Source organism: Lepisma saccharinum, chromosome 2, assembly GCF_977018435.1.
Source record: "Lepisma saccharinum chromosome 2, izLepSacc3.1, whole genome shotgun sequence".
NCBI classification, from domain to species: domain Eukaryota; kingdom Metazoa; phylum Arthropoda; class Insecta; order Zygentoma; family Lepismatidae; genus Lepisma; species Lepisma saccharinum.
Window position 1 is genome coordinate 145750349 of NC_139230.1, and position 15708 is coordinate 145766056.

General features: G+C 38.6%; 1 protein-coding gene across 1 annotated transcript in view; it reads left to right on the forward strand.

Moving 5' to 3' along the window:
* LOC145984527 (uncharacterized) overlaps positions 1 to 15708 on the forward strand; it is a 217744-nt gene that overhangs the window by 196480 nt on the left and 5556 nt on the right. The window lies entirely within an intron of this gene.

Below are 15708 nucleotides of genomic sequence, written 5' to 3' on the forward strand. Positions count from 1 at the left end.
AACATGCAATCTCAGGTATGTACAATGCAAGACAATGCAAGACTTCACAATCTACTTTCTATTACACCGACCATATGTTAACCAACCACATTCATTCAGCATTGAAAGCACGTGCATTGTTAGCGGGACAGAGGGGAGGACGCGTCCAGTCCAGAAAAAAATATTTTGTGTATGTAAGATATTTGGGAATTATACAGAATGACCTCGCCCTGCCCACAATAACTCGGTTGGGATGCTTATGATTGACGTATCAGTCAATGTGACATTCCATATGTTCCTTCTTCCCTCGTGTTTCGTATTTTCCCTCCTAGCATCATTTTGCCATGGTTCAGAGAGATTGATTTTTGACCATTTAATGCAAGGGTTCCCAAATTTCTTTGCTTCACGGCACCCTTAGCATTTCAAGATTTTTCCACAGCACCCAGAATGTAGCCCCCTCTAACATTTGCATCAGTCAGTTACTTGTAAGATTGCATGCCTTAAGTTAAAAATTAAACACGTATTTCAAATTCAGAAATATTTCATATGTAAAAATGTACTAAATAAGCACATATTTGAAACATTCATAGCATTGACTAACAATTCAGTGAAAATGTTGGAACATTTCGCAGCGCCCCTCAGGATGCCACGGCACACTCTTTGGGAACCACTGATTTAAAGCGTATAGTAACATCTGTTCATCGTCGTTATTAACATATTTAGCCGTCGTTGCCTTCTAATCGAGGGGTCCTGGGTTCGATACCCGTGGAGGAACTTAGTTATTTGAATCCCACTTAAAACTGTAGGTCCAGTCCCGATTAGTCTTACTGTGCATAAATTGGACTTAAAACACAAAAAAAAATCAATCAAACATATTTACCGTCCTTGATCTTATGCATTGCACGAAACTAATCGTTTCAGAGACAGTCTTTTTGTATAGCTATGTGCAAATGGTAACAAACGCCCAGAATGTGTCCTTTGTCCATCCATGCTTCGAGTGAATTGTTCAATTACAAGAACTGTCCGATGAAAAAAGAATAACAATTCTCTTTTAGATATATTAAAATATTTTTTTAATGTATCTATTATAAACAAGACTACTTACTGATTTGTCCGAATAAGTGGCTAAAGAACACACTCTAAATATGCACTTTCAATTATACATTTGCACATGAACTCCCTCCTGAAGGATAACTGGCCGAAGCCTATAATTGAGCTCTAGATATTACACAGAAAAAATAAAATTCTCACTGTGGGTCAAGTAATTGAACACCACACACCGACGCACAATGCACTTAATAATGATATCAAGAGAAACTAAATTCTACATTATGCTGGCACTTACCTTTATAGAGGATACAGTTCCTTTAGTAATTTCTGTTGCAACCACTGTGGTGAATTTTACTTGTAAAGGAAGTCCATCTGTCTTTCTTTTCTTCTGGAGTACTTCTCAATTACTTGGTGGTTAAAGTCTTTAATGCCCCTCACCTGCTTTTTCTCGATGGATAACATAGCTAAAGCCGACAGCCTATCCTGAGACATGGTGTTTCGTAGAAACGTTTTAACCCGTTTCAAAGTTGAGAAGCATCTCTCTGCCTCTGCAGTTGTCATCGGAGTCACTACGACTATTCTCAGAAGCTTCACAACTTCAGGAAACGATTCTTTCAATCCATTTTTTATGAATAGATGAAGATGCGCCTTGAGCACATCTGAATTCTTCCCTAGTGTACAGAACAGACAACTCTGTTGATAAACGTTTCTCTTCAAGTGTTGGGTACGTTTAAACTGCAGAGTTTAGGAGATCAGCAGGGAATGTTCTCTGGTATGTAGGAAACATTTCTGGATTGAGAAGTTGGGCTGCAACAAGGTGATTTTTGAAAGAAAGTCTTTCTTCAGTCTGTACAATAATGACATCACATACTTCTTTTGCTGCGTTATGTGTGTCAGGCTTCTTTCTCTTAACCAGATGTTCAGAATTTGTATGCCTGATACTACACTGAATAGAATCAATCTGCTCCCTTACTTTTTGTATTTCCAGCTTGAAATTTTTCACCTGATTCTCAACCTGAATTGGATCCGTATTTGTTTTCTGAAGTTGACGGAACAGAATTTCCACATGCGGCATTATGTAATGGAATGCAGTCAGCCAAAACACAAGGATTGGATCGTGCAGTATGCACAACAAACCATCACACTCCCGAAGTGTAACTCCATCGACAGATGACATGTTACTTATTGTCTCCAAGCAATCGATTAACTCGTTTTTATGTTCATAAATAACAGAAACGGTTCTGCTATTGTATGTCCACCGTGTTGGAACTCCTCTAGGCAGACGCTTCTGTACTTCTGCTTCAAGTACCTTTGTTCTCTTTGCTGACCGAGAAAAAAAAGCAGGGAAAGCAGACAAATTTGCAAAAAACAACTTGGCTTGTGTAATATCTGTCACAGCACGCTCCATCAGTAAATTTAGTTGGTGAGCATAGCAATGAACAAAGTAAGCTGTTGGATATTGTGCTCTGATCTTGGCTTGAACACCATTCACACGTCCGCTCATGACCGAACCCCCATCGAAACTCGTACCAATCAACTTTTGTGGTGAATTTTCCAGGTGTTTCTTTAGCTCACATAGGAGTGTAGACAAAATGGATGTTGCATCATTGCTCTGAGGGTTTAAAAAAACCCCAAATCTTTCAATGGGGTTTCCTTCCATTTCATAACGGTAAATTAACAGAAGCTGAGTGTGAGTTGTTACATCTGTTGTTTCATCTGCCTGGATTGCTACAAATTCAGAGTCTTTAATTTCTTTGGAAATCTGGTCCCTGCACACTTCTAGCATGCAATCCAACAGCTCATTTTGAATCGTTGCAGATGTTCCTTTGAATGTGGTTGCTGTTTCCAGATGCTCTTGCATTACACTGTCAAGGCTCTTCACAAGTCCACTAATCCACGGAACACTCCTGGATTATCCAAAGCTTCTGACTCGTCGTGACCACGCAAAGCAAATTCGAAAGCACCACAAAATTTTATGCAATCAATCAGGCGAGAAAGTATGTGTCTATTTTTGTCGACTTTTTCGTTGTGACGGAGAATTCCTAAAGTACAACTTCTGTCAAGTTGTCTCATAATGTTGTCTTTCCCTACCATCGATAAATTCAGAACGTTGCTTAAATGTTTTTTTGACAATTCATGTTTTGTAATGTACTGGCTTAAGTGACTAAGGTCTGTCACCCCTGTTTTTGTCCATGAATTGTCGCCTCCAAACAATAAACAAGGAAAACAAAAGAGCATGTTCATAACGTTGCATCCACATAACCAATTGTACTTCATGTGCCAGTCATTTTTGAATGTTCTTTTAAACACGCGTTTGGGAGTACTTACCTCTTGTACAATGTAGAGGTCCGGCTGGTGAGGGCCCATCCTTTTTACTTCAGTTCGTTCTGCTTCACTCATTCACGAAAATTGAGTTTCTTTCAAACTCCTAACAGTATTCATAGTGTACAAAACACAACACTACACTACACACACACACACACACACACACACACGCACGTTTGTAAGCCATTGCACATAAGTTCACCCAACCGCTTGCCAATAGATATCGCGTTCTCTAACGTTAGACACCACTGTAACCACGTTTTGCCGGTTGCCGCCAAAGAGCATAGGCTTTTTTATTGCCCCGCAAAAGGAAGGGAACTTGACCTTTCCAAAAATATCGTGTCCCTTGCAATTCTCCAACAGCAACAGTGTTGCCAACAACTGAAACGCAGAAGTTGCTAACTCTTCAACATGCGCTAAAAGTTGCTGAAACAAATTTACTGGTGAAAAATGCAAAATATATTTTTAAAAAGTGCTGTAAAAAACAACTTACATCAGGTTTATTCCAACCAATAAATTAAATTTCAATGTTTGTGCATTTACATTTACATTAAAAAAATACTTAATTTCAAATGAGATAATTTTATGCATATTTCATTTTAACTGTCTAACTTCAAAGAATAAAATATTATGTTTAGCAAAAATGCATCTTTAGTATTCTGAAAGTTATATTTTGTTCTTCACAATAAGCATATTCCAATAACGTAGAGAATAGTAAAAATAATTTACTAACATCAATTGATGTAAATGTAGTCGGCACTTTCCTTTGCAATTTAAGTTGGTGAGAGTTCTTTTTTTTGCATTAAAAACGTCGATTACTAAAAAAAAGTTGCACAGTCTGAATGGCCCTTAGCCGCACATGTGCAAATCATATAAACCTTGAAAGATATGTAACTCCTGCAGACTAGTTTCTAGAGAAACGTCGCTCGTCACTATTCCGTGAACTTTAGCGCCCACTGGAATTTAAAATCCGCCAGGTTTAGCGACTTCTCACTAAAGTTTGCAACTATGTAGTGCAGACCGTCTCGAGTCCCCCTAGACATGCCTTGTATATGCTGCACTCTGGTGCCGAATGCAAGAAGTATTGTCGCTTGAATCAGGGCTCTCAGCACCATATGTTCGCAGAGCCCAGTGAACATTTTTCGCGGTATAGTGGCCAACAGCCCCTTAGCTGTGAGTTCGATCCGAAATGCACAGCAATTGTGTTCAACCCAATCCATGGAACACAGAAGTGAGTGTTACCAACTATCTAAAAAAGTTATCAGATGTGAAAGATGTCAACTCCGAGTAAATTGTGTGTGTATATTTGAACATCAAAAAAGTATTTTTTTCAATTAAATATATGTGTGTGTGCATTTAACATGTACGTAATTTAAAACATATACATGAGTGTTCACGTGCTCATGCGAACATTATGCTCGCGACGTGCCTGAAAGTAAGACTTATATTTTTAACCATTGATGCATAAATTATGTGTTGGTTTTGAATTTTGACATTAATTGTGTCATAATTTACTTGTTCAAGGTAATAGTTAGAGCCTAGAATTATGTATACACATTTATTTGAGTTAATTGTGAGCCCATTTGCAATGAGCCACCTCTTAAGGGCATATAAGGGCATTTAAATTCTCTATTTCATTTAATAAAACCCATGGTGATGACAATATCATCACCAGCGGCATATAAGATCTTTAAAAGGGGGGGGGGGGTGTCAGAATGGAGCCTTGCGGGAGTCCTGCATTTAATGTTATTGGTGATGATGCGGTGTCGGCAGGTGAAGCAAAAAACTGTAATACTGTAGTAAAAAAAACTGTAGTACTTCATTTTTGCTAGAAGAAGGTTATGATTGACAAGATCAAACACTTTAGAAAGGTCTAATAATATTAGTACAGTTAGTTTCTTATCATTTATCAAATGCAGAATATTGTCCATGATAGATAATATTGCTGAAGTTGTGCTATGAGAAGTATGAAGATTTTATATTTTGTAATGTAATATTTTAATTGTAGAGGTACTATTTTTTCTGTGACTTTTGAAAATATTGATAGAACATTAGTTGGTCTTAAATTGCTTAGAGAAGTTAACGTCTGCTTTTTGGGGTGCAGAATAGCCCAAGCTTCTTTCCATACATTTGGAAATTGGCCGGCTTTTAGAGAAAAATGTATGGTATATTTGAGTGCCGGAAGTATGAATGGAAGGGCCATTTTAAGCATTTTGCATGTAATGTCCACTCCTGCAGCATTTGATCGGATGCTGTATACTGCCTTTTCAACCTCAGATTATATAACCAGGCAAAAACGAAATGCTAACTCTTCTGCATCGTTCCGAAAGCAGTTTTCCTAGAAATATTTACATTCCTTGGCAATAATGGCATTGTCTCGAGGAACACTGTTGTAGACATTTGCAAAATGTTGATTAATTTTTGAAGTACTGCTCAAGTGAGGTGGAAGTTCTCCCACATTCCGTTTGCTACCGATGCAGATTGTTTTCAGGCTATTCCACATATTCTTTGAATTTTTCTTATTGTAATTTACAATAAAAGAAAATCATCCTTTTTCTCTTGCTGCATAACAAAGGTGATAACATTTCTTAAACTTTTACATTCATCCCAATGTAAAGTTAATTTGCTTTGCTTATATTTATGCTGCGCACCATCCCTCAGTTTCATGAGCAGCTTAAGATTACCTGTTAGCCATGGCTAACCTAATCATTCATAATGGGATGTGAATGTTAAACAGGCTGATGAGATTTTCTCCAGAAATTCTATTTTAGAATTGATGTTTCCAAGTTTTAACGTTTTAATCCAATTGATATTTTCAGCATCCAGACTAAAAATTTCACATTCAAATTTCTTAAAATCGTGATATGTACTATACTTGGCTGTATCCCTCAGTTTTTGCACAGTGCAGTGACACACTCATCAAGCAATGGTCTGGGCTTGCTATTTCAAAAGAAGATACAATGTTGGGGTTGTCAACAATTATTAAATCTAACAATGTTTCAGAAGATTCAGATATTCTAGTAGGGTTATCAATCAATTGTGATATACTATACAATTTAATAATATCTTTAAGATACGGGTCTCCGCTTTTTGTGTACTGAGCATATCACAATTAAAATTGTTTTAGCATAAGGAATGTATCTACACAGGCATAGTTATCTGTAAAAATTTATTCTATGATGGTGAGATTTGTATGGGTTATATTTCGGTGGATGGTGAAACGTGTAAATACCAAGTTTGAAGTCACTTAAACTAACTATCATGTTAATGTATTCAATATCGTTAGCTTCACATGGCCGGAAGTCTATGAATTTTACTTCCAGCACTGAGCGGATAAATATGGCAATGGCCTTCTTTGTTCTTTCGGTCATTACGGAAAACCAAGTAACCAGGGATGTTTATTTTGTTTGTCCTGTCTGCACTACAGAGCCATGTTTCCATTACTATTACGATATTGTAAGCACGTTGGCATACCACAAACCTCAATTTGTCTATCTTCAGGATAAAGGAACAAACATTTATGTGTGCTATGCTGAGGTTGCTTAAAATTGGCAACCTCTGCTTCTGAACCAGGGTGTCATGCGTCTTTGACCAAGTAATGGGGGTTGAAACTGTTTGATAGTCAGGCGAGCTGGGGTCAGGCCACTGATAAGACTTCATTGATTGAAATAAAATAACATCGTATACATACACATATTCGGGGCATTCCACAAGAAGTGGTTCTACTCCATGTAAATAACAAAATGAATTAATATGAAAATTATTATTGTTTTTAATTGCATTAATGTTTAGATGTTTGTGAATGCATACAATTTGCACATTTTACCAATAAAAGTTACTAGCATCTTCAGTCTGTATGCTTCACAGACAAATAAAGTCAAAATTTGCTGCATTTTTAAAGCTTCACACACGTAACTCACTTTTGTTAATGCTTTTCATGCATTCAGCCTATGCCATCATAATCAAGTTTTCTTCCATTTGTTAGCAGACACCACAAAGTACTTCATAATTACACCAAATCAGTTCATTATGAATATTTTAATCAAATCTCATATCTAGAACCTTAAATTTTGTGTGTAAAATGTCACACACGTAATGCTGGAATGCCCCATTGGGGGGAGTTGAATTAATTTTGGAATGTGTCCCATGCACTGTATCTCTTCAAATCACCAGGAGCTTTTTATAAAATTATTTCAGCATATTTTTAATCATGAGAAATTTTAGTTTGCACTTTGTGCTTTCCAATATTAAGCCACAGTTTCCAGGTTCTCACTTGTGACATTTCTTGACTGATGTGTTACACAGTGGTTTACATTTGTAAGCCAAGTCAATCAACTAATTTTTGTTCACTACTGTCACCCAAACAAAGCAAGATTAAATTGCATTACAGTGGCAAATTTGGGTGAAAATAAATGTTTTTCTGTTGCATTCGGTTGTCAGTAAAACAACTCCATATTCAACAGTCTCCATATTGTATAAAAATAGCACAACACAATAACACAACCTAGCAAAGATAACGCAACCTCAACGTAGGGTGACCATACGTCCCATTTTGACTGGGTCAGTCCTGTTTTCGAGGCATGTCCCGGCCGTCTCGTTCGTTTTATTTAAAAAGCGCTATTTGTCCCCATTTAATAACAGTCTAAAAGTTAATGTGAAACCCAATTCTAAATTTTGGAGATATTTCAACTAAAAAAGTGACGCAATAGCAGTAATGGAACACCGCACCATGACAACACAGCTGACTGTTTTTTAAGCACTTCATAACAATCAAAATGTTCTGTTTATTGTCGTCGATCGGCCGTAAGCCTTAACAAAAGAAGGAAGGAATCATTGTCATCGAGTAGTTTGCATTGTGAAGTTAGCTCGCGCCGTGGCTGGTTTTCTTTTATGTGTGATCCGTGAGAATAAGCATGGCCAAGAATCCATCGTGCAGTTTCAATTCGGACCTGCAAGAAGAATTCAAATTTCTTCGTTTAGACTCAAACTCAAAAGATAATTTTTGAGTTGCGTGTGAGATAAGTGGTGTATGTTTTTCAGTCTCTCATGGTGGAGGAAGTGACATTAACCAACATGTCGTTTCAAAGAAACACAAGGAGGCTGAAAAAGCAAAACGTAACACCTCTGGTGTCCCGTCACTCTTTGAGAAAGTGGAAGACGAGAAAGCTTCCGCTAGTGAAGGAGTTTTTGCGTATCATAGTGTGAAACATGGACAAATTTTGATCAAATGACTGCACATCGAAGTTAATAATGAAGCTTTACAAACCGGAATATTCCGCGGCTCGCATTTAAAAGTGAAGCGATTGTGTGTAACGTGTTGGCACCGTTATCATTGGAGGATGTGAGGAATAATTTGGCATCTTGCTCGAGTGTTACGCTAAGTATTGACGCTTCTAACAAGAAATCTGAGAATCTGTTCCCTGTGTTAGTAAGATATTTCCTTCCTGCGACTGGTATTCACACCAAAATTCTTGAATTTGCATCACTGTCGGGTGAATGTTCTGAACTGCAATGCTCGCTGTTGACTAAGGTAATCGAAACATATAATTTGCAAGATAAAGTTGTGGGACTTTGTGCCGATAACACTAATACAAACATCGGCGGTGTAAATAGGCGTGGAAAAAACAATGTGTGGCAAAGGCTTCAGTCTCAAATCGGCACGGAACTAATTGGAATAGGTTGTGGCGCACATATCATTCACAATTGTTTGTAAACCGCCGTGGACTGTCTTTCTTACGATACTGAAAGTTTTGCTGTGAAATTGTACAAATATTTTCACGTGTACACAGTTCGTGTAGAACAACTTAAAGATTTTTGCAGTTTTGCTGGTGTGGAATATGCAAAACTTCTGGAACATGAAAATACCCGTTTCTTGACATTAGGACCAGCACTGAAAAGAATCTTAAATATTTTTGCAGGACTGCGTTCTTACTTTCTTTCGCAAGAAAAGCCTCCCCTTATTTAAAAAAAAACAAAACTATTTTGTGACCCTACTTTTGAACTGTATCTAATGTTTGTAATTGATCAATGTCAGATAGTTGAAGAGTGTTACAAATAGTATTTGTTTTTTGTTTCTTTTTTGTGTTTTGTGTATAACTCTGTATGCTTGGGTTTCTTCCATGGTTCTGTGTAGTTTAAAAGAGCCATTAATATTTGAACTTTCAGCCCTCCCCCATGGGACGCGGGAGGAAGTATAAATATGGCCTCTGACAGAGGATAGGACAGAGTGTTTATGAACCGGCTAGCAGAAGGGAGAGTGATCTTCGGTCTCCAGTGCCTCCCATGAGAAAGAACATCCCGAGGCAGTTCCGCCAATGCTTAGCTTCCACTTGGCAGTTCTGCCGTGGGGCTCAAGTTAGAGGAATGTAAATAATGTAAATTAGAGAATTATTGGAAGAATCCGAGCCTTGTTTGTTGAATTGTAAATAAATGTATAAAGCCCATTTCTGCGAGTTTTCAGCCATAACCTGCAACATTAAGTCAGTAAGTTCTTGCCTGTGACTGATTCTTTGGTTCCGAGTGCTCTGGTTTTTCCTGCCAGAAGCAACCTGGTGAGGGTGGAGTGTTGCGGAACAGAGAATTATTGGGGTCTTGTCCTTGGATTTCTTGTGTGAAAGGACACATGCAAAAAAAGGGAAACTGAATAACGGTTGCTGTAAAAGGGTCGAAATGATGACAAGGGCTCAGTCTACGTTGTTGTCCGCTATTGGGGAAACTAGTTCGACGCCAACAATGGGTTCAGAAAACAATGCTACAGTAACAAACAGACCGAAGATTCTTCCAGACGACATTAGAGTACAGTTACCGACTTTTAATGGGGAAACAAAAGGGATGGAAGTTTATAGCTTTTTGGATGAACTGGATGCATACAGGGATCTTTTGGGCATAAATGAAGAAGAATTATTGCTTTATCACCTTTTGTTAGCGTTAAAAGGAGAGGCGAAGGAGTTCTTTCATTTTGCAAGCCCGTTTGAAGGATATGTGCAATTCAGGGATTTGTTGCTCAAGAATTTTCATGGGTTGGATCACAAACGAGAATTAGAGCGATTCTTGGATTCTCAATTTCAGCTAAAGAACAAATCATTGGCAGTCTATATTCGCAAGATAGATAGATGGTCAGAGCGCAAAATCCACCGCTACAGTCGAGGAGAAGGTTAATTTTATTCAGCGTAAATGTAACTCTGTGTATCTTGAGAGATTAAGATGTCAGAATTTCAATAGCATGAAAGAGCTTCACGTGTATACTTTGAATCTGCAGGGAGAGATGTTGGAAAACGCTACGTTTCGTCAGTATGAAACAGAACAGGAAATCATTAACTTTGCTTAGAGAGGTGCCACACCTCTTCAGTCCGAGGGACTGGTCGCCATTAGAGGGGCGAGTTGCACCACGGGGGAGGATCTGTTACATATTTTGGACCCCGCGAAATATTCTAGGTTAGGGAAGGAACCCCCTACTGTTTCGAGGGAGACAAAAGTGACTGACCACACAAGAATGTCTGGCAAAGAACGCAAGTGTTACGTTTGTCAATGAACTTCACATCTGGCGAGTTTCCACAAAGTTGCAAAGAAAGATAATGTTTCGGAGTCAAAAGAACGTCATGGACAGGGTGCGACAGTGAGACGCATCAGTAATTCGACAAAAGTAAAGATGTCAAATAGTAAAATTCAGGAACCTTTCGTTTTTGGAGAAATAAATGAAATTCAGATCCATATGGATACTGGCGCTAATATATCCTGCATGAGTTTGTCTTTATTTCGGAAATTGGAAGAAAAGGGGGCGAAATTACGTCATAGTAAGCTGAATGTACAGTTAGCTGAGGGGAAAACAACCACTGTGGGACACGTCTTTTTCACTGTAACTTCAGGCCCGTAGCTAGAGGGGGGCCAGGGGGGGGCAACTGCTCCCCCCTGAGAGCCTGCCTTGCCCCCCCTATGAAAAATACAGAACATATTCCTACCTGGGATTCTCACTAATCTTTACAATTATATTCTGTATTACTCTAGCATCATAACAAAGACATTTGTTGATTTTGTGATTTATGAAGGTGGATTACGTATAATGTTGTATCAGGATTGGGGGGAAAGAATTCCCTTCCAGCTTCAGACTTCGGGAAATGATTTCGCAATTTTCAGTATATAGTAGAACAGTTGTGACATTTTGAATAGTCTTGTATTAAAGGTGCCTAATGTGTTTAGATGTTTTTCTTGGATGTGTTGCTATGAGGTTTGAACTGCATAATTTTTTGTCTCGCAAGTCTACCTTTTGGTAATAGCGATTCATGTGATAGAGAGAGGGAGTGTTTTTGTTACTTAGCGTTGCTTTTCTGCCACATCTAGCTAATCGTGACAATGAGTGATGACGTGAAATTGATGAAGAGACACTCCCAAACAGTGTTGCAACTACAGGGGGGCAGGGACATTGTCCCCCCAATCTTGGATGGAAGTCGAATCTAGGGGGGGCAAACATTGAAGTAAAGAAACATGAGTAGCAGAATCTAAGAATAGCAGGCAGGACAAATGGATACTCAAGATGGAATTAGTTCTCAAGTGTTTCTTGCACTTTTCTTCCAGACGGCTAAGGGCACTTGCAGGGGGCACAGAGGGGCAAGTGCACTTTCGATTTCAAATTTTATACAAATAAAAGTACATTTTGTAAAAAGTTCAGAGCTATAGCTGGGGGGCGGCGCCGCAAGTCAGCCTTTGGAGCCAAAACGATATAAATGGGGGGGGGGGGGGAATGTTAAAGAGAATGCCATGGCGTCCGTTTGCGCCCTATTAAATAAATATTGTTTTCAGTTTGCAAATATTTGGATTAACGATTTTCCTGCTCGCTTCGATCCCAATATGATTCTTTTCTGTAATGCAATCTAAATTACCCGAGAGAAAGGAAGGCCAGATATACTGTATACTTCAGATTATTGCTGCTTAAATGCATGAACAATTGTTTTGAGAAAAATGAGCGCCCACATTTGATAGACAATTTGGTGGAGGAATTGATCATGTAGCCTAATGTATTTAAATAATATATATATATATATACATTAAAGAAACTTTGAATACGTACACAATTTAGCATTAACATGTTGCATACGTATTTATTTATTTTACGTTGCTCCATGTTCCATATGTGTAAAATATATGTTGTACATGGAAGTTATACGTGTCATATGTACAAAAAGAATAATGTTCGTCATGCATATTCTGTCTTTCAAAGATACAGTTGTGTGCTTGTTTTCCATTATTAGCTAATATGAAATTGAACTTGTTGGAAAAATATTTCAAATCATTTGTTGAAAAACAAATGCTTTAGCACCGACTTCTACCCCCTTTTGCATGATTTACGACAATAATAACATTTTTTAATGCTACTATTATTACTACCACTACCACCTCTATAGTACTGTAATTATTATTTGCACGTTTGTCCTGGTACTTGACTCCAGATAAAAATTTGTGGTTTCGACTCTGCCCACAAAGAACACTCATGCCCAGGCTTGAACCTGAAACCCCTGGCTTCGTAGTGTGTTATGTAACCATCCCAATATGCAGTTCGACTAGTGAAAGATGTAGGATGCAGCTTACTGTCTCAAATTATTATCAGACACGATGAAAATGTGATAGTGTTTCACATTTAGTATTTCGGTTAGAAAGCGATAAAATTTGTAGTTTGATACAGGTTACACTAAGTACAGCGCCTTGAATAACGTAGTGTGGAAAACGACCCAAGAAAGTGGTTCCCTCGAGACGATGACAAGTAGATGGCAGTGCGATCAACCCAGGTGCTAATTTTATTATGAAAGTAATGCGGCTTATTTAGTTTTTGGAATAGATTTGTTTCTCTAGAAAGGCGGTAAGTGAATTGATGGAAACAGTTATATTTGTGGAGTGATTTGCAGTCACGAAATGGCATTAATTTGGAAAGAAAAGTAAAATAAAATTAATAAATAAATAGCATGCGTAACACAAGAAGAAACATCGCAATGTGATTCCGGACGTCAGGTCTTGGACTGTGTATTAGAGTTTATTTTTCTATGTTATTAGAATATAAATAGTATCCTGAGAGATATTTCATACCGAGGCGACAAACCACAAATGTCGCTTGAAAGCGAGCAGTCTGAAATCAATGCAGCCTTTCGAACCGTAGGGACAAAAGCTCTGACTGCAACGTTTCCTCAAGGAGATTTTACACCAAAGCGACACGCGACAAACGATACGAGAATTTCACACCAAAGCGACACGGGTCATTCGGCCCAAGGCAACTTTCATACCGAAGTGACACATGTTGCTTGGAAAGGAGCCAATCAAGAGCAACATTTCACATCGTAGCGGCATGACGGGAAGCACAGGCCAGCGTTCGGTTGGTGAAAACCTCAAGCGATAAGTGTCGCGTGCCCCTTGTCGCTTTGGTGTGCAATCTCACTAAAGCAAGACACTCATTGCATCGTGCATGCGCGAACAACAAACCACGGCAACATGTTGCAAGCTATTGAGGAAATGGCCCAGTTTGAGCGACGGAGAAGCGACACGTGTGGCTTATCGTGTCGCCTAGATCTGTTGTTGTAATGTGCGGTTTATCGTGTAGCCTATCTGTTGTTCGCAAGCAACGCTTGCTAGTAGACTGAAGGCACCATGTCGCTTGTCACTTAGTTGGGAAGTCCCCCTGTAGTGCGTCGCTTCGGTCTCAGCACCCTTCCTTTAAGGAGCTTTCCGACCGAAGTAACAAGTAGCATGCGAATACGCCATATGAACGTGTCGTTTGCTGTTTGGACCCTCATGTGCAATGAATGCTATTTTACAGTCTGGAAGTGTGTGTCACTAGTGTGACAGTGTGAACATCCCGTGTCGCTTGTCCCATTGGTTTGAAAGTTGCCTTACACTCATGTCGATGGCACTAAGAAAGTTTTGTGGGGTTCCCCTTGTCGTTTCATGCAATCATCATTATCATCATCCCCGCGATTAGTTTAAAGCGGAAGATAAGAGACAGTAAATATCAAAAATACAAATGCTTCAGTGTGTATATCTTTAAAAGAAATGATGATGATGATAATAATAATGAACCTAATTCATACACAAAAATTTAGTTGCCAAGAACATTCCAAGCGTATTTTTTCTCCCGTATTATTAACGAAAGTGTGACGATAACAGGACGTGGTCGACTGTCTAGAATGTTCGTTAATATCTTCGTGACCACTGTACCAAATATCATAGCAATTATCACATTCATAGAAATGCTTCATGTAAAAGAATCAGACGTTGCAGCGAAAACTCCATTTACTTCCATTATAAGCAGTCGAACACCAAGCACCGGGGTCAACACCAGCGCCTCTAGCGGATCATTTTCGAGTGGAACCAGCCTGAGATCGCAGAAGCATGCCGTTTTCCACACTACATTATTCTAGGCGCTGTACACTAAGCATCTTATGGAGTGTAAATATCAATTTCAAATCTTATGAATCATATCTCTATGCAAACGCATCAAATATGATAAGCAACATAGGTATGTGTTATGATATCCATTTCATAAAGGAAAAGTTAAGTTTTAACCCTTACTGTTTGCATGATATCCTTTCTACAGCATGTTATATATTGCTCTCAGAATTTTAAAGGGCAGTAAAAATTAATGCCATTTTCAACTGTAAAGCTATCAATGGTATTGCATACATTAAGGACAGAAGATGCCACATTTCGATTGTTTGTAACATTGAAATAAGAATTAGACAAGCAAATAGTGACTGAGAAGAGTTGCTTGCCTTGATGTCCTGTACACACTGTGAAAGTTGTATGTGTTATTAGGCGGCACCCTATGAATATAGGTTCAAGAAAATGACAAGTAGAAAAATGCTGCAGTGAAATAAATACGATTGATTGATTGAATTGGTGTTTTAAGTCCACTTATGCACAGTAAGACTAATCGGGACTGGACCTACAGTTTTAAAGTGAGATCCGAACCACTATGTACCTCCACAGGTATCGAACCCGGGACCCCTTGATTACAAGGCAACAATGCTACCACTGCGCCATCGGGGAGGCCCCAAATACGATTGAAAATCTCTCAAATTATAATCTATTTACATTGTGTGTGTTGTAGACGTTGTCTGTTATAGTACCTCAGGCACAACCTAATTTTTTGACAAATTATTATGTCAACTCTTCTTGTAAAGAGTGGATTCTCCTAATTTTATTAATTCTATCTTAAGCCATTCTGTGACTGGCAGAAATCAGTATCAGCATAAAAAAAAACCCTGATATTCGAGGTTTGTACGCTTCTGCTCAAAAAGTGGTGACGATAAGCGGCCCAGAGACCTCGTGCCGCGGAAATGGGGTAAGCGAAGGAGGTCTCTTATATCGTTCGGT